The sequence below is a fragment of the Garra rufa genome, chromosome 1 (assembly GCF_049309525.1).
Source record: "Garra rufa chromosome 1, GarRuf1.0, whole genome shotgun sequence".
Lineage (NCBI taxonomy): Eukaryota > Metazoa > Chordata > Actinopteri > Cypriniformes > Cyprinidae > Garra > Garra rufa.
Window position 1 is genome coordinate 10895712 of NC_133361.1, and position 22732 is coordinate 10918443.

Here is a 22732-nt window from a genome sequence, read left to right on the forward strand (position 1 = left end):
TATTAAATAAGAGCTAAAGTCTATAGCAGTGGTTCTCAACCTTTTTTGGGCCAGCGCCCCCCTACCCATTATTTAGGTCCCTCACCACCTCCCATCAAATAAATCATAGTCTAATTGTCCTCACTGAATATTAAAGTTGATTATTATTAGTATTTTGTGTTTATAATAAGGACTGTTATTATATTTAAAGTAATTCAAATGTATGGGGTCTTTTTACAAAATTAATTCAAGGATGCATTGAATTGATCAAAAAAAAGACAGTGATGTACTTTTTTTACAGTAAATTATATTAAAAAAACAGAAATAACATTCAATTAAAGAGTTTTTAAGCAAATTGTTAATTTTCTTTGCTACAGTACAGATTCAGTGTTGTTGTGATGCTGATTTACTTTATTGCCCCAAATTTAAAAAGACTAAAAAAAAAAATCCTGTTTATAACATATCCAAAAGGACATTTTTACATAAGTGATTTTAGTTTGTTCTTCCATTTCTGGAACTCTCGAACACCCTTTTTACTGCTGTGATATGTTTGGATATTTTATATATATATATATATATATATATATATATATATATATATGTATATATATCCCTTGGAAAATACCCTCCTTTTTGAGAATTCATTGAATTCCCTTTTTTCTGAGATAGTAGACATGGTTAATTTTGTGGGTAATACCACATTTACAAGTGCAAATGGGAGAAATGTAAACTCTACTTTACTACATTTTACTATTTTTAGAATATTTCAAAGTTTGCTTACAAATACCTTAAAGAAAACTCTGTCCAACACTAAAAGTTAGGATGTTTTGTAAAATGATAAAATCTATGATTTGTTAATTCTATTTAACTTTTATTTAATTGACAACATTACAAAGAAAATATTTCCAAAGTTTTCACTGACCAACTTACATGTATTTTATAAAATATAAACAAAAATCCGTTGGCCAGTGTAAACATTGGATTTGTTTCTTTGTACTTCAGTCAATTAAATAACTGTTAAAGAGAACAAATTACATATTCTTGATTTGGCGAACGCCAAAATCCAGAATAAGCCTTTTTCACAAAAATCGGAAATTACATCAGCGCAGGGTCAAGTCAGTTCCGCTACTCTGCGCCTATTATATTAAAATGCTCTTGTCACAAATAATGCCTTTTACCTTTTCTGTTTTGTCTGTTTTCCAAGTTGTTGTTATATAATCAACAAAGAAACAACATTTTTACTTGTTTGTGATTTATATGGGCACTCGGACCGCTGACCCGTCAATATAATATGCGCAACATAGCACCAGCTATAGTTTCTGTTCTCAATCTCTGGTATATTTAAGCTATTTTCTCAATTTACTCAGTCATTTCCCTCGAATCACTACATCATGGTAAATTATGACAGCATTTGACAGCCTTTATATCCAAATGCACATTTTCCCAAGATTAAACTAAACAATTCTGTGTCCGGATGATGCCTAAACTCAAAACAGCAACTTAATCCAGATCCAAATGGAATAAAGCCATTAATCGGAGTATTGTCTTGTTTAGTAGGCCTATTATATTATTTTATTATGTATATCCCTGGGCACATTATGCAACGTACATTTACACCATAAAATGAATAATGCAAAGGAGAGCAAGTAGAAAATACAATATTAATTTAATAATAATAATAATAACAACATTAATAATTGCGAAAAAAACTGACGTGAAGAGTCATGCACAGCCAGCACCAAATAGACAGAACGGCAAAACTCAAAACTGTACTGTATTATAAGTGCTATCATTCATAATTAAATAAACATAGTCTTTGTGATGACCAGAAGCTGACACAAAGTTTTTGAAAAAATGTTTGCTATTTTTAGAGTAAAACCCCGGTATATATCATAGTATCATAGTATCTATTTTGTAAAAATAGACTTAGATTCCTGAACTTACGCATGTTAAGTACAGCCGGCCGCTGCTGTCACGGGAAAAACTTAAAGGCTAATTGCGTCTGTCAAGTTCATTCACTTTGTCCCGCAGCACAAAGCACTGTAAAGGTCATTGTACGCTGAGTTCGCAAAAATTAGTGGTCTTCTTTAATATGTGGCTCCAGTAATGCTAGCAAAGCATTAAAGATTACTGACATCCTGAAATAAACTTTGAATCACCCGGGATAAGCCCGCAGTTTATTAATAAGGAGGTGCACCTTAAAAGTATTCCCTCATTCCTCTATATCTGTTTCTCTTTTTAAGAAGAGAGCGGACAACAACATCGTTCTGTTGTTTTGCGTTTTTTTTCACAACGGATGAATTAATACCCATCGGACTTTCTGTGCGTAACAAATTTTTAGGATTACAAATACGAAAAAACGCACACGAAAATTTCAGACTCAGAGTGCAATGCCTTTAACACTGCTACACTGGCCGCGAACGGCGCAACAAGTTGCGTTAAAGCACATAGATCCCGTTATAATCTGTCATTCAGTAGCTGAGCTCGAGCGCTACAGTAAAGATTTGCTCCGCTTGTTGTCTGAGTTGACGTCCCGTTTCCATGGTAACTATCCGCTCCAGTTTAAATGCAACTGAAATGTTCGACGCGCATGCCCGTTTAAAAATACAGCGTTTACATAAAAAAATACATGAAGTACAACGTTACATACAGATGGAGTGAATTATCAGAATGATAGATAAAGTTTCCTGAAACATGATAAAGATATTGTGTAAGTGGATATGGTAGCAGGCCTAGGTAATCAAACTGAAAATAGCCTTAGAATATTTATTTATTTATTTATTTATTTAATAGAAAACAGTATTGCAAAACATTAAAAACAAACATAGTTTTGGCACGATAGTATTTTGGTACTTTCATCACGTTAAAAAAATAAAATATTATATATATAGGTTGCGTTAGACTTTAACGGACAGGGTCGTTAAAATTCTGTTATCTATTAAAACCGTCATTTTAATTTTCATATTTTAATTACAACAATTATTTTTTTTTTACATTTCCATTTTTAATTACGCCATTTATTTGGAAGAGAACAGATGAACAGATGAGACTGCCTAACTTTTTATGTTCAACACCCCACCCTGCAGTGATTGCGATTTTAATATTTTCTCACTTTTATGACCAATATTGATTCGTAAATCCCAGTGGGTTGATGAATGAACGACTATATATGCCTTCCATCCAATAAATCGCAAGCTTTGTGCTACTTTTGATATGAAACAAAGTCTGAGATTTCAAATTATGTCCATTTCATTAGGAAATTTAAGCAATAAATACTGTTTTGGCGCTCTTTAATGTGGATTATTGGATTCGAATATCAATTAAATGAGCAAAAACAACTGAAAGTAAGGATTCACATTTAAGTCTTTTTGATATTGCTCATCTATTACTCAGTCACTGAATTGCTGTTATTGTTATTTTACTGATAATGTTTACACAAAAAAGAGAGTTTTTGCAAGGTTGTATTTGGGTACTTTTAATAACGTTTTAAAAACGTTTTATTCCAACGTGCATATTACGTTATTTTAACACCTGAATAAAACGTCCCCAGAAAGTTGCAGTTTGGTCTGGTTTTCTTTTTGTAGTAGACAAACGTGATATTTATGTTTTTTTGAGTACTTAAAGAAAACGTACCAGGTTGGTATTTTTACAACGTTTCTAAAACGTCTTATTCCAACGTGCAGATTACGTTATTTTAACACCTGAATAAAACGTCCCCAGAAAGTTGCAGTTTAGTCTGGTTTTATTTTCGTAGTAGACAAACGTGATATTTACGTTTTTTGACTACTTTAAGAAAACGTTCCAGGTTGGTATTTTTACAACGTTTTTAAACGTTTTATTTTGGTTACATAATTTTTTTTATTTAAACGTTTTAAAAACGTTTTTAAAACGTTGCACTACAACATTACCTAATTGCAACCAAAATACAACGTTGTGGAAAGTTGTAAAAACTTTTTGTGTTTGCTGGGAAGTTAACATATTTCAGGATGTGCCATAGCCGAGCCATATACGGCTCTGTGTACTGTCATCTGTGTACTATATACCTTAATACAAAAAGTCACCCAAATGAAATTTCCCTCCAATTCTAAAGCCATGGCAAAACATATATGGTACAAGTTTGGCCCATATGTGCTCAGCCATGCCATGTCATACCTAGGCCAAACGTGACAGCTATCAGCCACATTTGGCCCAAACGTTCTTGCTATCTGGGAGGCCACTGCGTTTCTGCTGCACCAAAATTGCATCCATACCCCGTTATTCAGTAGTTAAAAGGCCGCAGTAAAGCTAATTTGCGGTTTGACATTTAGATTTATTTTGGCTACAGAGTGCATTGTCATAGACATGCAAATATACCTAATGTCATTCTCCATGATTAGTGAATTCATGTGAAGCGTTTTTTAAATGTATTTATTTATTTTTTCTCCGTATTGTCTCTTAATTTTATAATGCCTATAGCTCCAATTGTTGGACACTTAGAAAAATGAAGCCAGTGTCATCTTCACCAGCTTGACTTTTTTTTCTGTAAACCCCTTGGTAAATCCGCTAGTAAGGAATGCGAGAGATAGGCGTCCTTCATGTTAAATGTCTATTAGCCTACCAAATAAACACAGACTGCTGGAATGTTTTAGCTTGATTTGAGAAAAATTTCATAATCGCATTTTATCGCACGTCAGTGTTTCTCTTAGCTCTGCCCACTTTTTCTTGTATAATAATATCACGATGCGCTGAATAACGGTTTCGAAGCCACTACATAAATCATCGTATAGATAAGAGCATCCATGGAGATAATAGATTATGATCTACGAGTAAATGTAAAGCGCTTAATAAAAAATTTACATATTAATGAATTAATAAATAAATAGAATGAGACCCACAAATACATTTTAGTATTTAACAAAAATGAATTTAATTCACAAATAAAACAAATTAGATTTGCAAATAAAAATCATATTATATATGCCATACGATAATAACATGATTCTAAATCATATTATATATGTCACAGCCTCAAGTCATGGACTAATGGTTAGAGAGTAAGGCTGATTCGATTACCTTATTGAGTCCCCATGATACAGAGCATGGAAAAAATATTGATTCCAAAAGAAAAGGTTTATTAAGAACTTGAATCTAAAATCATATTGTGATATCGTTAATACTTTTAAGTTATAGCCACACAGACTTTGGAAAAAGAAAACTCATGGCACTCAGGTATGTTCAATGCAGTTGTTTTGACAGAAGCAAATTAGATGCATTTCTAGTTTCTACATTATTTGTTCTCTTTAAAATAATCTGCAGTGCCCTCTACTAATATTGGCACCCTTTGTAAATATGAGCAAAGGTGACTGTGAAAATAAATGTGCATTGTTTATCCTTTAGATCTTTCATTCTCAAAATTCTCAAACATTCTAACCTTCCATTGAAGCAAAACGATGGAAACTGGGGGAAAATCATATTATTATTGGCACCCCTAGAATTTGTCTAAGTAAAATATACTTCCATTAATATTACAATTTCTTTAGCACACCACACGGTGGCTAGGAGTATAAAACTGTCCAGCCATGACTTTCAGTTCCACAGGATTATAAATATGATAATAATAATCCCTAATCATAATCCCTTAATCATCCATCACAAGGTAAAACAATTAAGGTAAAACCAAAGAATGTAGTTCTGGGTCCGTATCCACAAAACATCTTAAGGCTAAAAGTAGCTCATAACTTGCTGATTTAGGGGACAATCTAAAAAATAATGGGCGTGTTAGTCCTAAATTTTTGCTCTAAGAGTATTTCACAAAGCATTTTAGAACCTAAATCTGTGAAATGTTATAGGAGCAGTGAAGAGGACTCCTAAACCACTAAGACCAAATCCCAAACTATCCAACATTGGCTATCTGCCTCAGAATGTAAACTTTTTATAAACACACTGCATTTATTTGCACACATAGGCACGCATCCTTTTTTTTGCTTTTGGAGGTTATCTTCAAATTTGTCCTTTTGAGAGGTCATTGTCCGAAATGTTCTTTAGGGTAAAAGATAAATATGACCTCACGTTGCGTCAATCACTTTTACATACTGCCTCCAGAACGTCATAAAAAAACAATCAGATCGGGTTAGATTTTTTTGCGTTTTTTGCATCCGTAGCAAGCATTCTGTGAGGTGTTTTGACAGTTTAGAGCTACCATACAACCGAACGCCAAAATCCAGAATTGCCAAAATCCAAAATTGCGTCTGACAAGTTCATCCACTTCGTCTTGCAGCACAAAGCAGTGTAAAGGTCTTTGTACACTTGAATTCACAGAAATGTGTGTTCTTTTTTTTTAATATGCGACTCCAGTAATTTTGGCAAAGCATCAAAGTTTACAGACATTCTTAAGTAAACTTTGAATAAAGGGGTGCACAAAAAGTATTTTCTCCTTCCTCTGTATATCTTATAACTGGATGGACCCAATGTCATTCCTTTTTTCTCTTTTTAAGAAGAAAGTGGACAACAAAATCATCCCCACTGCGAAGATTCCATTTTGTATTGTTTTGCGCAATTTTTTATATGACTTTGTAATAATTTAATAATTTTTCATGTTTATTTTTTTTTTTTTTTGCAACAGATGAATTACTACATGACTAGTGTGCAATATTTCGGTGTGTGACAAATTTTTAGAATGACAAAAAATAAATAAAAACGCATCCGAAAAATTTGAATTCAGTGTGCAAGGGTCTGGCATGACAGCTGTCCTTGCATCCAGTTTGTTTGTCTTTTACGTTTGCATGGATTCAGCAATGATCAATCTACTATTAGTAAAAGGGTGTTCATATATCCAAGAATTGTTTATGAGAAGCACCCCATCAGCCAATCACAATGTGCATAGTTGGTATGCTGACATCATCCATAGCAACAAGGTCAACCCCGCTCTTACTCTTAGCATAAGACTTCTCTCTATTCCTTAGTAAAAGTTTGTCTCAGCAGCTTTGTGGATAGGTTTTAAGAGAAAACTCTTAGCTAAAAAACTTTACTGCTATTTAGGAGAACTCTTAGTGCTAATATCACAAAATAGAGAGTGGCTGTAAGAAAACATTGAAAATCCCCATTTCCACCATCAGGGCAATAATTAAGTAGTTCCAATCAACTAAAGATGTTACAAATCTGCCTAGAATAGGATGTGTGTCTATATCATCCTAATGCACAATAAGGAGGACAGTTTGAGGGGCCAAAGACACTCCAAGGATCACAGCTGGAGAATTGCAGAGAATTGTTATGTCTTGGGCCCAGAATACATAAAACAAAATGATGAAACAGCCCCTACATCACCACAATGTTGTTCCAGAGGGTTTAAAAAAAAAAAATCTTCCTTGCTCATCCAAAAACAAACTCCAGCATATTCACTTGTCAGACATGATTGGAACTTCAAACAGCACTGGCTTCTATGATCAGATGAAATAAATAAAAAAATTGCTTTTTGGCAGCTAACCCTCCATATGGTTTTGGTGCAGACAGGGATAAAAAAAAAAAAGAGTATCCCATGTTTTGTGGACCTATTTTTCTGCCAGAGGTCCTGGACATCTTGTTTAGATACATGGCTTTATGGATTTTATCAAATACAAACAGATAAAAAATCTAAACCTGATTGCCTCTGTTAGAAATTTCATAATGGGCAGTGGTTGCATCTTTCAGCAGGACAATGATCCAAAACAAACATCAAACTCAACACAAAATTATGTCATTGAGCACAGAATGAAGCTTCTACCCATGGCCATCCCAGTTCCCTGACCTGTACCCTGTACAGAAACTGAAGAGAAGCTCCACCAACATAAAGCTGGGAAGAGAGAGAGATTCTGGAGAATGTAAAGAGATTTTGTATGAAGGAATGGTCTCTGATCTCTTGTCAGGTGTTCTCCAGACTCATTAGACATTGTTGGAGAAAACACAGAACTGTTATCTTGGGAAAAGGACGTTGCAATAATTGAAAAATAATTTAAACTGCACTGATCTTTAGCTAAACTACAGCAAATTATAAGTGTATACTTATCAGTATGTGAGTATATTTAATGTAACTGTATGCTGTGTAGTACTTAAAGGGTTAGCTACTGTCATTATTCTTTCATTTACTCACCCTCATGGAGCAATCATTATGCATTAATTTATTTTTTGCTTACAGAGTCAATCAATTTCCCAACATCCAGAAAGGAGCAGCACAGTGCCTCAAAAATGAGTCTTTATGAAGAGAAAGAAGATGGCCCCAGGTAGGAATTTTTCCCCCCACAGCAACTTACAGTGCTTTCAAGATCTATAATGTAATTTCCTTCCCGATCCCTCTGTTTCTGAATAATTTTGGAACTTTTGCAGCACTTACTGTGCAGCAGTTCAATGCAATTTATTATATCCTATATTTGTAAATTGATTTGGTTAAGAGCTTTTTCTAAATGAATAAATGTAAATCAAAGTTGGGTTCAAGGTATATACAGATATTAGCTGGTGCTTGAGACAAAAGATTGACAAGAGATTGGTCTGTTTAAAATGCTGTTTTGTTGATCTTTTGCCAGCATCACAAGGAAGAAGGAAGAGATATCAAAGTTTACAGAACCCAGCATTGTGTCTATGAAGAGTAACATATCCATGGATCCACCCCCTATATTCAGTGATGAACCAGTGACCTCTGACCCGAAGTTAGTAAAAAATATTTACTTGCTAATTTACTGTAGTGCATCTCAAGTGAATATTGATTTAAGGATTGATGAAATAACATTAATTGTATTCCAGTGTATGCAACATGCACTGCACAGGGGCTTTAGTCTCATACCTAGTAACCAATATACAACCACAATTCCAAAGATTTTGGGACTCTGTGAAAATTGTAAATAAAAACAGAATTGCAAATCTCATAAACCCATATTTTATTCACAACAGAACTCAGAAAACATAAAATGTTGAAACTGAGGAAATGTACCATTTTATAGAAAATAGAAATTTGAAATTGTCTTATTTTTTTCTTAAAATTGTACATTTTTTCAGTTTAAACATTTTTTTATATATATTCTGTGTTCTTTTTATTTTTTTCATAGCATCCTATTTTTTAATTAGAAAGTGGTGTCACCAGTATTGGATCTGGTTGTCACCAGTAATAATGTAATCATTGTGTTTATCTTTTCTAACAGATTCTCTTTGACCTGCACTTCATCCCATGAGACTGCAGACCTGCAGAAACCAATGGAGGATGTCCTTCAGAGAGTCAAAAAACATCAAAAAAACAGCATGAAGATCAAGTATGAGAGATTATTTGAGGGAGTCAAACTAAAAGAGACTCAAACCCTCCTGAATAATGTCTACACTCAGCTCTACATCATAGAGGGAGAGAGTGAAGGACTGAATGAAGAACATGAGGTTTTACAGATGGAGAAAACAGCCAGAACACAACACCAACAAGACACTCTGATCTACTGCAATGACATCTTTACAGCCTCATCTAAACCAGGATGTGAGGAGAAAGACCAAATCAAGACTGTTCTTACTAAAGGCATTGCTGGAATCGGAAAAACCGTCTCTGTGCAAAAGTTCATTCTGGACTGGGCTGAGGGAAAAGCCAATCAGGATGTAGATTTCATGTTTGTGCTTCCATTTCGAGAGCTGAACTTGATCCGAGATCAACAGTACAGTCTTCACAGACTTCTGCTGGACTTTCATCCTGAACATCAAGATCTGGACTCAAAGATTTATGAAAAGTGTAAAGTTGTGTTCATCTTTGATGGCCTGGATGAAAGCAGAATAGCACTGATGTTTTCAGATGATCAGAAAGTTTGTGATGTGAATGAGACTTCATCAGTGGGTGTGTTGATGTCAAACCTCATCAAAGGAGAGCTGCTTCCTTCTGCTCTCATCTGGTTCACCTCCAGACCGGCAGCAGCCAATCAGATCCCCTCCCGATACATCAACCGTCTGACAGAAATTCAGGGATTCAATGAGCCTCAGATAGAGATATATTTCAAGAAGAGAATCCATGACCAGCATCAAGCCAGAAGAATCATTTCACACATCAGAAGAGCAAGAAGCCTCCACATCATGTGCCACATCCCCGTCTTCTGCTGGATCTCATCCACTGTGCTTCAAAAACTCCTGAAAGAAGATCTGAGTGCAGAAATCCCTCAAACTCTGACTGAAATGTACATCCACTTCCTGCTGATTCAGATCAACATGAGGAACCAGAAGTATGAAGAGAGAGATCCAGAGAAACTCCTGCTGTCCAACAGAGAAGTAATTCTGAAACTTGCTGAAATAGCTTTCAAACAGCTGATGAAGGGCAATGTGATGTTCTATGAGGATGACCTGATTGAGAGCGGCATAGACGTCACTGATGCCTCAGTGTATTCTGGGATTTGCACTGAGATCTTTAAGGACGAATCTGTGATTCATCAGGGAAAAGTCTACAGCTTCATTCATCTTAGTGTTCAGGAGTTTCTAGCTGCTTTTTATGTGTTTTATTACCATGTGAATACAATTATGGAGGAACTGAAGAATTTTGCTTCAGTAGAAAATTTGCTTAAAGGTGCAGTTGATGAAGCCCTTAAGAGTGATAATGGTCACCTGGATCTGTTCCTGCGGTTCCTGATGGGTGTCTCACTGGAGTCCAATCAGAGACTCTTACAGGATCTACTGACACACACAGAGAACAGCTCAGAAAGCATCAGGAGAACCACAGTGTACATTAAAGAGAAGATCAAAAATGGACAAGGACTCTCCACTGAAAGATCCATCAATCTGTTCCTCTGTCTGCTGGAAGTCAAAGATCAGACTCTATCCAGAGAGATTCAGGAGTTTGTGAAATCAGACAAACACTCAGAGAAGGAACTCTCTCCTGCTCACTGCTCAACAATCGCCTACATGCTTCAGATGTCTGAAGAGGTCCTGGATGAACTGGACCTCAAGAAATACAACACATCAGATGAGGGGAGAAAAAGACTGATAACAGCTGGGATCAACTGCAGGAAAGCTCTGTGAGTGTGCACCTTGTTAAAAGATTAAATGTTACTTATACAGTATAACTGTGTGAAAAGTTTATTGTTCAGCTAAGAAAGAAACAACCAGTGTTTTTATATTTTGGAACAAATTATTTCAAATGAAAGAATAAATTATTATACACGCTAGATATCACCAACTAGGAATAAAAATATATTGAACCAAGGATCTTCTAGGTTTTCTAAAGTCTGGCTCTGGAAGGCAGTGGGCTCCAACCATCAAAAACAACTGAGTAAAATGATCAAGGTCTTTAGAGTTACTCAGCTTCTATTTTCTGCCACTTTTTTGATAGATAATGATTAATATACTGACTGAAAATTTGGTCAAATAAAATTTCAGTGGTCACCTTGGTCACCCTGTGCAGAATATCCAATTATCTATTATCCTACTGCAGAAATAGAAACCGAGTGACCAACATAATATAGTGTTGCTTGCCAAAAACAGGCTATTTGGGTGCATTTGTCACAAAAGACAAACCAGGAAGAATGTGTTAAATAATATATGTTTAATGTGAAACAGTATTCATCCAGTAATCTATGTAATGCTTGTATATGTACTAAATTCTCTGTTATGCATTTTCTGTTTCTGCTTGCAATACTATAATTGACCATTAATAACCTGTTGCAACTGTCATAAAACTCTGTATATACCTTTTTTCAGATTTGCTGGCTGTAATCTCACTGCTCAGGATTGTGAAATTGTGGCATCATGTCTTCAGTCTTCAAACTCCGTTCTGAGACAGCTGGATCTGAGTAACAATGACCTGCAGGACTCTGGTATGAAGCTGCTCTCTGATGGACTGAAGAGTCAAAACTGTGAGTTGGAGATACTAAGGTATGTCAGAGTTTTTTTATTTTCTTATTTTTGTTAAATATTGTTTGTTTGTTTATTTATAAAAAAAAAAATCATTTAAATTAGTGATGCTCCGATTGATAGGCAACCGATCATGATCGGCCGATTTTGGCTATAAATTGCTTGATCGGCGAACCCCAATAGCGCCGATCAAAAAAGCCGATCATTTGACGTAAATTACTCGCGCAACTTTTTCACACGTGTATGCACGGCGCCTAGGTAAACAACAGCAGAACGGAGCTTACCAGTGGCAACATGAGTACTAAATTCTTTATTAGTTTTGTAAGGGTAGTCTTGTTATTGGGCATGTGACTATGTTGTACGTGTACAGAGTGCTGACTATAGTTTTGCCGGAGAAGTTAAAGTATACTTTCGGTTTCATTCTGAGTGGTGACTGTGCGTGCTTGAATGTAAATGAATGTATCTTTCTATACCCGTCACATTGCAATAATGTTACCGCTGTATGTCTGATTGTTGTCATCAGTTCATGTTGTAATTCAGTCCATATAAAATGAGGAGAAACGCGTTTACGTTTTGAGAATACGCGGTGCGCGTGTAATTCACGTGCGTATGTTTAGCGCCATTTTATCACTTCATAATTCTAATAGACGCATATAGATGTTACTGAGGTGAATGTTTATGTTTCCTATATACAGACAGATTCTGATATATCATATTTAATTCAGCCTAAACCACATTTTACCTCCTTTATCCTAATAACTGCAATGGTGGATAATTTAATCCTTACATCACCTTAAAAAGCAGCTACAAATAACAAGCAAAGAACATTTACAATATCAAAGAACGTCTTGCTATCGTCAAACCCTGGTGAAAAAAACAGCATATGCTGCTTAGGTATGTTTTGGTGCTGGGATGCTGGTTTTAGCTGGTTCATGCTGGTTCCTTTGGCTGGTTAATGCATCCCAGCACCAAAACATACAAGCAGCATATGCAGTTTTTTTTTTTTTTCAGCAGAGAAGGCATCAGCAACTGCCGATATCTCTAACTATTGTCGATACATGATACTAAAGTCTCCAACCCTAACTTGGTGGTTCTTCAAGATCTTGACTGTAGCCTATTTCTAGAGTTTTTTTTTTTTTTCAACATAGTTAATTTAGAGTTAGTTTCATTTCTACAAATGGTGCAAACTCTGCTAGATTATAGATCAAAGATTCCCATTCTCCTGCCATTCTGTGATCGGCAGTGATCGGCAATCGGCAGATCCTGATCTTGGTGATCGGTAATCGGTGATCGGCCCCAAAAATGCTGATCGGAGCATCTCTAATTTAAATCAAACGGCTGAATGTAAAGCAAATGGAACATTTCTATCTAACTAGCAGTGATGCGCGGATCATGGTTATAGCCATGGGTGCTGCGGATAATCCGCTGTTCGGGAAATAAAATAAATACATTCTGATTAATTGTGGGTGGGTCACGGTGGATGAGATAGGCCTAAATCATTAATGATACAAATATTAACTACATTCTCTACAGCATGAACATGTTTTAAATTAATTGTTTTTTTCATCAAGCAGACAGACGCAAATTTAACTTTTTTTGTGTTCGCCTGTTCGGGAAGTTACAGAAACAACAGTGACATTCCAGATAAAGCTTGAATGGAGTAAAGCCTGTGTTTATGCTATTAAGAAAGTGTAGGCTAATTTTGCCAAAGAAGAACTTTTGTTTTAAATTTAAATGTTCATTTAAAAGCAGACAGTATATCATGTTACCATAACCCCCTTACAGCTGAGACGAGGTTTTGTTCCATCCTCCATGCTGCACCAAATCAAACAAGGAGCAAAGCAACTGGATTTGTGAGACCACAAGGTTTTGGGATGCTTCCAATGCTGTGGAACAGCTGGTATAAACACAAGCATTGACTAAGTGGCTGTGTTTAGCACGAGTGACATTACATATTACACACCCACGGGAGCCGTAAATGCACCCCAGACACGTCACACGTACAGTGACGCCCAGAAAAGCTCTTAACGTCTGCTGTAAAAATGAACCATTCATTCAGTATATCACCATAAAAAATAATTAGAAACACTGTAATGTGATGATCCAGTGTGGGTCGAATATCTACATCGGATAAAATACATAGGTACGGGTGGGTAGCAGCCAGATAATTTATTTGAAGCAGCGGATTCGAGTGAGGTTTGAGCTCATCCACACATCTCTACTGAATAGATTTTTTTTCTGGTGTTTGAATTGTTTAAAATGCAATAACAGATCCTTTTAACCTGTTCTTGATTTACAGAGGGTGCTTCTTAGCGTGCTATAATAAAGTGCAGATGTAATGTGTAAGAAACAGTTTCTACTTCAGCTCTCAGAGAAGGTGGTCGCATCTTTCTCTCTCCCTCCCCTATCTCTCCTCGCTGGCTTCTCTTGTCTCATAGTTCTATCTCTGAGACTCTCTTTGCCCTGTTCTCGAAACAAAAGTAATTATGGATTTGATCAACTGGTCTCTGAATGCTATTGATACCATCTTCTCAACGAGAAGCCTGGGTTCGGGGGGACCCAACTGTCCTGCAGGAACGTTTGCAGCTGGATACATAATGGACTGGTCGGAGAAGTGGCGCTTTGTGTGCCTGGCTGCCCTGTCCCTGGAGGATATTGAAGATATTTATTTTCGGAACTTTGATAACAGGGTTTCTGCTAATGGGATTAGGTGGGGCCCTGTGGTATCAACGATTGGTAAAAGCGGTCAGTGCGGCTCAAAAACCCACCATGCTGGTCAGCTGGGTTAAAACGGTGGGCAGAGCTGTAAGTACTCAGACTGTGGTTATGGACCGCAAACTGGAAAACATTGTGGAGAACCTAGCGGCCATGAAACAGATCTGGTGACCAGTGATGGACATTAGATATCTGTGAAATTGGCAGATATTGACCTAAATTTGAAAATAACTTTTCTTTTGGCCAGATCTTTTTTTTTTTTTTTCCTGATCTCACACTGCCCTACTGGAAGGACAGTCTGGGAGTTTTTTTTTTTTCGACTCCTTCTTTTCCTAATGTATCTTATTTTCTTAATTTTCTATGCTACCTCTCAACTGACCTGTCTTCTCCGGAAATGTGATGTTTGTGTATGGTCGGAGGGGTCCAATTTCACTGCATGTAACAGTGTAGGTGACAAATAAATGCTCATCATCATCATCATCATCTGTTATAATGATTCAATTCGGGAGCATGTAGAACACGCCACTGAGAAAAACTCAGGCATTTTGAAAAGTGGGTGGATTCTGACTAAACCTCTGTTTGGTCTTTGCATTTACAAGATGAAAAGAGATGTATGTGATTGGCTACATTCCTCAACACTGCGAAAACACACTACAAATATAAACTGATGATGCTCCTCAGAGCACAAACACAAATATGCTCTGGATCATGTGCCAAATCTGTTTCACCAATATGTTATTGTCACAGGACATTGTAATAAGGATATTGGACTGGAGATTAATGTTACAAGTAATTTAATCATGTTGATCATGAAAATCCTAGTTGTAGCAGTGTAAATAGTACAGTTGTGGTAAAAAAACAACTTGAAGCTAATGATGTGCATGACTTGTGCAGAGTAAAGAGGAAGATGATGCAGTTTCAGTTGGGCTGTAATTTGGTTGTTCTGTCTCTCTCTCTGTGTCTGTAGGTTGTCTGGCTGTATGGTGACAGAGGAAGGCTGTGGTTATTTGTCTTCAGCTCTGAGTTCAAACCCCTCACACCTGAGAGAGCTGGATCTGAGCTACAATCACCTAGGAGATTCAGGAGTCCAGCTGCTCAACCACAAACTGGAGGATTCAGACTGCTCACTCGAGAAACTTAAGTATGTGGGGCAGTAAGGGGTGGGACTTACTTTTTCAGTAGGGGTGGGAATCTTTAAGCACTTCATGATCTGATTTTGATTCCGGGAGTCACGATCCGATTACAAAATGATTCTTGATCAACATTTTTAAACAAATTCTTCTGCTTATGTATATAAGCAGGCTACTTAAAAGTGCTTTAAGTATCGGAAAGTTTACAGCCAATTATAGTTTCCAATTAGTGATGCACGGATGGCGGTTATATCCGCGGGCGCTGCGGATAATCCGCGGGTTCGGGTGGGTCGGGTAATAAAAAAATGCATTCTGATTATTTGCGGGTGGGTCGCTGGTGGATGAGATAAATCAATAATGATGCAAATATTAACTACATTTTCTAAAACTTGAATGTGTTTTAAATATGTTTTTCATCAGGCAGAGACGATTTCATTTGTGTGCGTGTGTGTGTTTGCCTGTTCTAAGTTTTTGGTGACAGAAACGTTGACATTCCATATAAAGTTTGAAGGGAGTTATGCCTGTGCTAATGCTATTGAGCACGGTAATGCAGCGGTGTAGTGCATTGGTCGCTTTGCGTTTACCCACGTCTCTGATGCGCATCATTCAGAAGTGTCCTGCATTAGCCAAAATCATGACAGTCCAACACATGAATAGCTAATTCAGTCGCATGTTAATAAATTGAAATATTCCCTAAAAACCCCCAGTAAAGACAGTGATGTGGTCAGGACTGTGGCGCCGGCTTCTTTTGAAATATATTTGACGATTTTGCCTGATGCGTCCATGCTGCCTGTTCATTCTTACGCGAAAGCATGTCAGGCTAGGCGCGCAGTGGTAGGCTATAATTATTATTGATTACTTATTTGAATCAGTAGATTATAATGAAAACAATACCTTAAAAATGAAAAGAAGCAGATTTTTACGCTCAGACCTTTCTTAAACTGGTGAACCCCTGTAAACTTCAGTCCAAGCATGCTTTCAAATACTAAGTTCAGAGCGGCTCTAATAGAGAGAAAACCCGACCGATTTCGTCAGAGATTGTGGAGAGTCGCATCCAGATGTCAGTTAACGTTATTCTTTTCTGCATGGATTTGGCTTAAAATCATGAGTGATAAACGTATAAGTGTGCAGCGATTTGCAGATCAGCTGAATCAATCTGCTGTTAACATGAACCATCAATTTATCATATCATCATGCAAAACTAAGAATTACAATAAGTGTAATATGACGATCGGGTGCGGGTCGGGTGCGGTTATCTAAATCAGAGAAAAATATAGGTGCGGGTGGGTGGCGGGCGGATAATTTATTTGAAGCTGCAGATTTGGGTGACGATTGAGCCCATCCGCGCATCTCTATTTCCAATCATGTTTTTTTTCTTTTTTCCTAAGCATTAGAGTTGTTTGATTAATACTGATGACATCATAGACAGTGGCAGCTTTAATAGGCTGCATTCACACTAATGCACAGATATATTTCGATGTGAAAGGACCGACTCACTGGCACGAAAGCAGTCCAGCGATCTGGTTGAAGGTTTACTGCATGTTCGGTCTTTTTACAGCGCTTCAAGATTTAGTTTCAATTTTGATCTGGCTCCATACTAATCTGACTCCAATTTTTAATTGATCATTAAATTTAGACTGTATTTCCAATCAAAAGGTTATCATAAATATAGACTATGAATTAATTTGGGAATTTGATTATTCTAGACATTCCATCTTTTCAATTATTCGTTCATTGGGAACCTAATGTCGTCTGAGTCTGGCGTCGGCCGGAGCGCCAATCTCGTAACACAAAATCGCCAGCCTGATAATTAATCAGAAGTTGCTGGGGACTAATATCTTCTTGTCAGCTGCCTACTGCTTGCTTTTACAAAAAGTATAGGTTATTTAGTCTCTCCCATACACAACTTGTTAACTCCAGTGATAAGCAGAAATCAGGAGGTCTTCAGAGAACGTGCCTACTGCTCCTGTTCATTCCTAGCCTCCAGTTTGTCTTATCCTGGCCGTATATTTATGCGCACAAAAGCGTCCTCACAATTTACTGGTCATAATGATTTCAGGACGTATCAGAATAGCCAAATATAACATTTTATTTGTCAGGTACAAATGTATCATGCCAATTACACAATTAAACAATGAGAATCCAATTCAATTTCGATTTAGATAAATACATAACCTCAATAACCCAAAGAAGTATCTAAGAGTGGGAAATGCATACCTGATTATCAGAGAGACACACTGCAGCATGAGAGACTTTGGAGATTTAGCTCCAGCGACTCTTGCATACAGTGGGGGTCATTTGGCTACAAAATCCCCCAGTACTGTTTCACCACTTGCCTTATATACCAGACCAACACAAACAAATCTTTCAATCAGTTGTAAAACGCTGAGACCTTTTGTTTTGTCAGGAGGTTCTCGCGACCCAGGGTCCCATTTGCCATCTAACCCTAAGGGGAGAACACACCCAATAGCAGCAAACCCAATTCTATGGAAGTTTTCAATCTTTCTTACAGTATATGTGACTGCTATGAAATTGAGACCATTTTACCAATCGCACAGAGACCATTAAAATGATATCAAACATGAAGGAGAAAAACAATATATTCACAAGATATAACATGTGGATGATCTTACTGAATTCCAGCAAAAGCTTTTGGGAAGAAAGGTGAGAGAGTGGGAGAAGAGAGGGGGGTAGGTCAGGGTGGGGTTGTTTGCTTTCTCTTTGAAGATCGATTCTCCTGATTACAGTAGTTTTATTGCTTTATTGCATGGCAGCTGTTTGAGTTCCTGTGTTTTAATTCCATGAAGAGATAATTTCACTCCTTACAGATGCAAGATGCAAGTGCATTTAACCACACCTGCTGGTGGAAGAAGCAAACAATGCAAACATGTCTCCCAGCACAAATCCTCTGCAATGAAGCTTTTGTCTATAGTGCACGCATCCATATGTGGAACAAAACTGAGCTCAGAATTGTTGAAGAGAGAATCACGATGCATCTGAGATCTGATATTTGTTTCCCATCCCTACTTTTAAATTGGTTCACTTATGCCACTCAGAATTACAATAGAATAGTAAAAATGGATGTACTGTCTTTTATGTAGTAAGAATAAATTAATTAATACATTAAATAGTGATAATATTTAGTGAAATAAATAGTGAAATAAAACAGTTGTTACACAACTTTCTGGAATATTTAATTCTCACAATATTGCGCCATCTAGTGGTTTGTTATTCCACAAACTGATAGCAGGCTCACTTGGGTAACTGCACTTTGATTTGCATTTGGTGATCTAGTAAAATAAAATAAAAATAATCTCACATCATATTTATCAATTATTTTGAAAATTAAATAAGACTTCGGTATTAACTGTACAGAAATGTTCTGGCTGTGTTCATCTCCTTGCAAGAATGATCGTTTTGTACACTCTAATCTGGATAAGATAAAAATAATAATAATAATTAAAAAAAAAAAAAACAGGAAAGATTTTAAAATGATTTAATCTCAAATCAATATCTTGTGTGCTTTTTGTGCTAAAAAGCTGTGTAATATTGTGGTATGACTGTACCGTATCCCTTAACTCTTTCCCCACCAGCGTTTTTGAATAAAAAAAGTTGCCTGCCACTGCCAGCACCCCAAAATATTTTGTAGTATGAATATGTGAACATGCAATACAGCAAAATAAAGAAAAGACCCTCTAAAAAAAAGTTTCAATGCTTCAAGCATTCTTTTTTTCCGCAACACTTGAATGTAGGTACGTTTCATAAAAACTGCAACATTTTGAGCACAAAGCTGAGAAAATTGAATTTTTATCAAATAATACATCTGTATCATATTGAGTATCAAAGCAAAGATGCAGTAGATTGCTTCCATCATACCCCAAAGCTTCATAGTCCTTTGCCACTTCCGGGATCTACATTTCACTCAGTAACATTAGGCAGTTTTCATTTATATGCTGTTTACTGTTGATGATCACATTGCTCGTTTCTGCATCTTCCTAGTCTGTGAGTAATTTATTTGAGAGAGATAGCACTTAGTGCCCCAACTCTAAAATAGCAAGAACTCGGAAACCCAGAAAATTCTGTATTTGGTGGGGAAAGAGTTAAAGGTCTGTCTAGTTTGAATTTGCTAGCAACGTTTGTCTTCACGGAAGCTTTGCATTCAGTGAGATCAAATTTTTAGACTGAAATCAACATTTTGCCGCCAATTATTTATCCAGCTTGTTATCGCAAAAGTTAATTATTTTTGGTTAACCAAGACCCTTTGGCTTCATACATGTGTCCCCATCACCATGTCAGGTTTTATTCTGTGATAACAACTGGCTGAATGTACATTATCCCTTACTTAATCTTATAGTTAACAATAAAGTGCCATTGCCATTTCAGCAGGAAATGTTATGTTATGATTGGACTTGCTTATAATGTTATGAAGTTAAGCCTTTTAATAATGAAATGTTTTTCATTTGTAATTTATTTGTGTCGTTTTCTAGTTTCGACCATGGATCCCTTTTCAGAATCACACCAGGACTGAGAAAATGTAGATATTTTATCTCTCTCTCTCTCACTCACACACACACACACACACACACACACACACACACACACACACACACACACACACACACGCATGTCTGGTTTACTATCCTTGTGGAGACTCTGCATAGGTGCAATGGTTTTCATACTGTCCACACTGTATTTTCTATCCCCTTAACCTAACCCTAACCCTAAACCTAACCCTTAGAGGGAACCTTCTGCATTTTTACATTCTGAAAAAAAAAACTCATTCTGCACGATTTATACGCTTTTTCCCCCATAGGGACCTCAGTTTAGCTCCCCACCATGACACAAGTCCTCACTAGTCTGTGTGTATTAAGGTTTAAGTCCCCACCAGGATAAAAAACAAAAAACAAAAACAAGGCAACACACTTTAATGATTCACATCATTCATGTATTTCTCTCTTCTTATGTAAAGATGCCTGTGATCTCACACTGGATCCAAACACAGCACATAATCATCTCTGTCTGTCTGAGGACAACAGGAGCGTGACCCATGTCGAAGAGTCGCAGATGTATCCTGATCATCCAGAGAGATTTGAGAACTATGAGCAGGTTCTGTGTGGGGAAAGTCTGACTGGGCGCTGTTACTGGGAGGTTGAATGGAGTGGGAAGAAGTGGGCTGATATATCAGTGTCATATAAAGGAATCAAGAGGAAAGGAGGGACTGACTGTTGGTTTGGATACAATGACAAATCCTGGAGTCTTTTCTGCACGGCTCACGGATTCCATGTTTGGCACAATAATAAGAACACTGACATTCCTGCCCTTTCACCCACTAATAGAGTAGGAGTGTATCTGGATTGGCCGGCCGGCATTCTGTCCTTCTACAGTGTCTCTGAGACAGACACACTCACACAACTTACACACATTCAACACCAAATTCACTGATCCCCTCTACGCTGGATTCAGGGTTGTTTGAATCATCATTGTCTCTCTGCAAAATTCAGCAACCTGCTGTGAGAAACAACCAACAAACACAACCCGTCTTGTTTTGAAGCACAAATAAGTGTTAAAGACCCATGATAAATCAGATTTGGAGTGTTATTCCTCTTAATGTTGTAGTGTTTAGCTCTCATGCCAAATCTTTTTTTACAAGTTATTCACTTAAAATACAGTATTTGCAATTAAAGTGTGTGTGTGTGTGTGTGTGTGTGTGTGTGTGTGTGTGTGTGTGTGTGTGTGTGTGTGTGTGTGTGTGTGTACGCGCACATTTAAGGACTCTGTGTCTAAGTGACAAAAAGATGTCTCCACTTTCTACACTAATTTCATGTCCTTTCATTATATTCTACCTAATATCTCCAGCTATATCTTGATGTGCAATGAACTAATTCCATTGATTTAGATTAAAGCCAGCCAAAAGAGAGAGAATGGGGAGTGAATGATCCATGAGAAAAATACATTGTATTAATTGTACATGCATTCTGTAGTTATATCACGTTTAGAAAGATTATATGCTGCTCGTTTGTGCACTACATATCATTAACATGGCGATGTCCAGTTTGATGCTCACCTGCATTTCAAATGTAGTCATATTTTTGTATAACTGTTTAATAAGAAGTTGATGTAACCAGTTGTGATTTTAGATGCCTGCCGGCCGAGAGAGTTTGGCAATGAATGTACAAGCTTGATTCCTGAGTCTTAGCAACACAGTTCAATGCTTTTCCATAATAAAAGAACAAAAGTTTATCCTAAACCGTAAAATGGTGTCAAATGTGAGTTCTATACAACACAATGCAGCGACAACCGTGACACTACATCTACATTTTTTTTTTTGTTTGTTTGTTTTGTTTTTTTTTGATGGAGACTCATAGGATTGTTACGATAAATACAAATTAAAGTGAGAATAAAGCTTGAACATATTAATTGGAGAAGAAATGCTGAAGGAAGGTTTTTGATGCCATTAGTGATTCCCATTCCCAAGTCAAAATTTCTAACTGGCATGCACTGCCTCAAGACTTTCAAGAATTTGATCTGCGCAGCACTGCGTTAAGTCGAAAACACCTAGTACTAAACTCATTCATGATTCCCAGCATGCATTGCAGTTGGTCTTTTTATCTAAATTAGTTTGATGATGTTGAGGTTTATATGAAAAGTGTTGATGTCTAAATCTTTCTGTATACTGCAATTATTCAGTGTTTTATCTCAACTTTATTGCAGCTTGATACAATCACAAAAAGTTATCTACTCCAACTTAATTTTAAAACATTTCTTTACATTGAAACACCATTGATCTACTGTATAATACCATCTATCTTTTCATATATACAGGTGCTGGTCATATAATTAGAACATCTTCAAAAAGATGATTTATTTCACTAATTCTAATCAAGACGTGAAACTTTTATAATGTATACATTCATTCCACACAGACTGATATATTTCAAGTGTTTATTTCTTTTAATTTGATAATTATTTATGATTATAACTGACAACTAATGAAAACCACAAATTCAGTATCTCAGAAAATTAAAATATTGTGCGATTGCTCCAGTAACTGGAACGTCTTAAATGTTGCTTGTTTTGGGGGAGAGTTGCGGATA

The 22732-nt window shown here is 36.7% G+C and overlaps 1 protein-coding gene and 1 pseudogene across 1 annotated transcript in view; one reads left to right on the forward strand and one right to left on the reverse strand.

The window, feature by feature from the left end:
- The window catches only part of LOC141330426 (uncharacterized), a 392843-nt gene that overhangs the window by 242365 nt on the left and 127746 nt on the right, over positions 1 to 22732 (reverse strand). The window lies entirely within an intron of this gene.
- Positions 8158 to 21339, forward strand: LOC141330144 (NLR family CARD domain-containing protein 3-like; annotated as a pseudogene).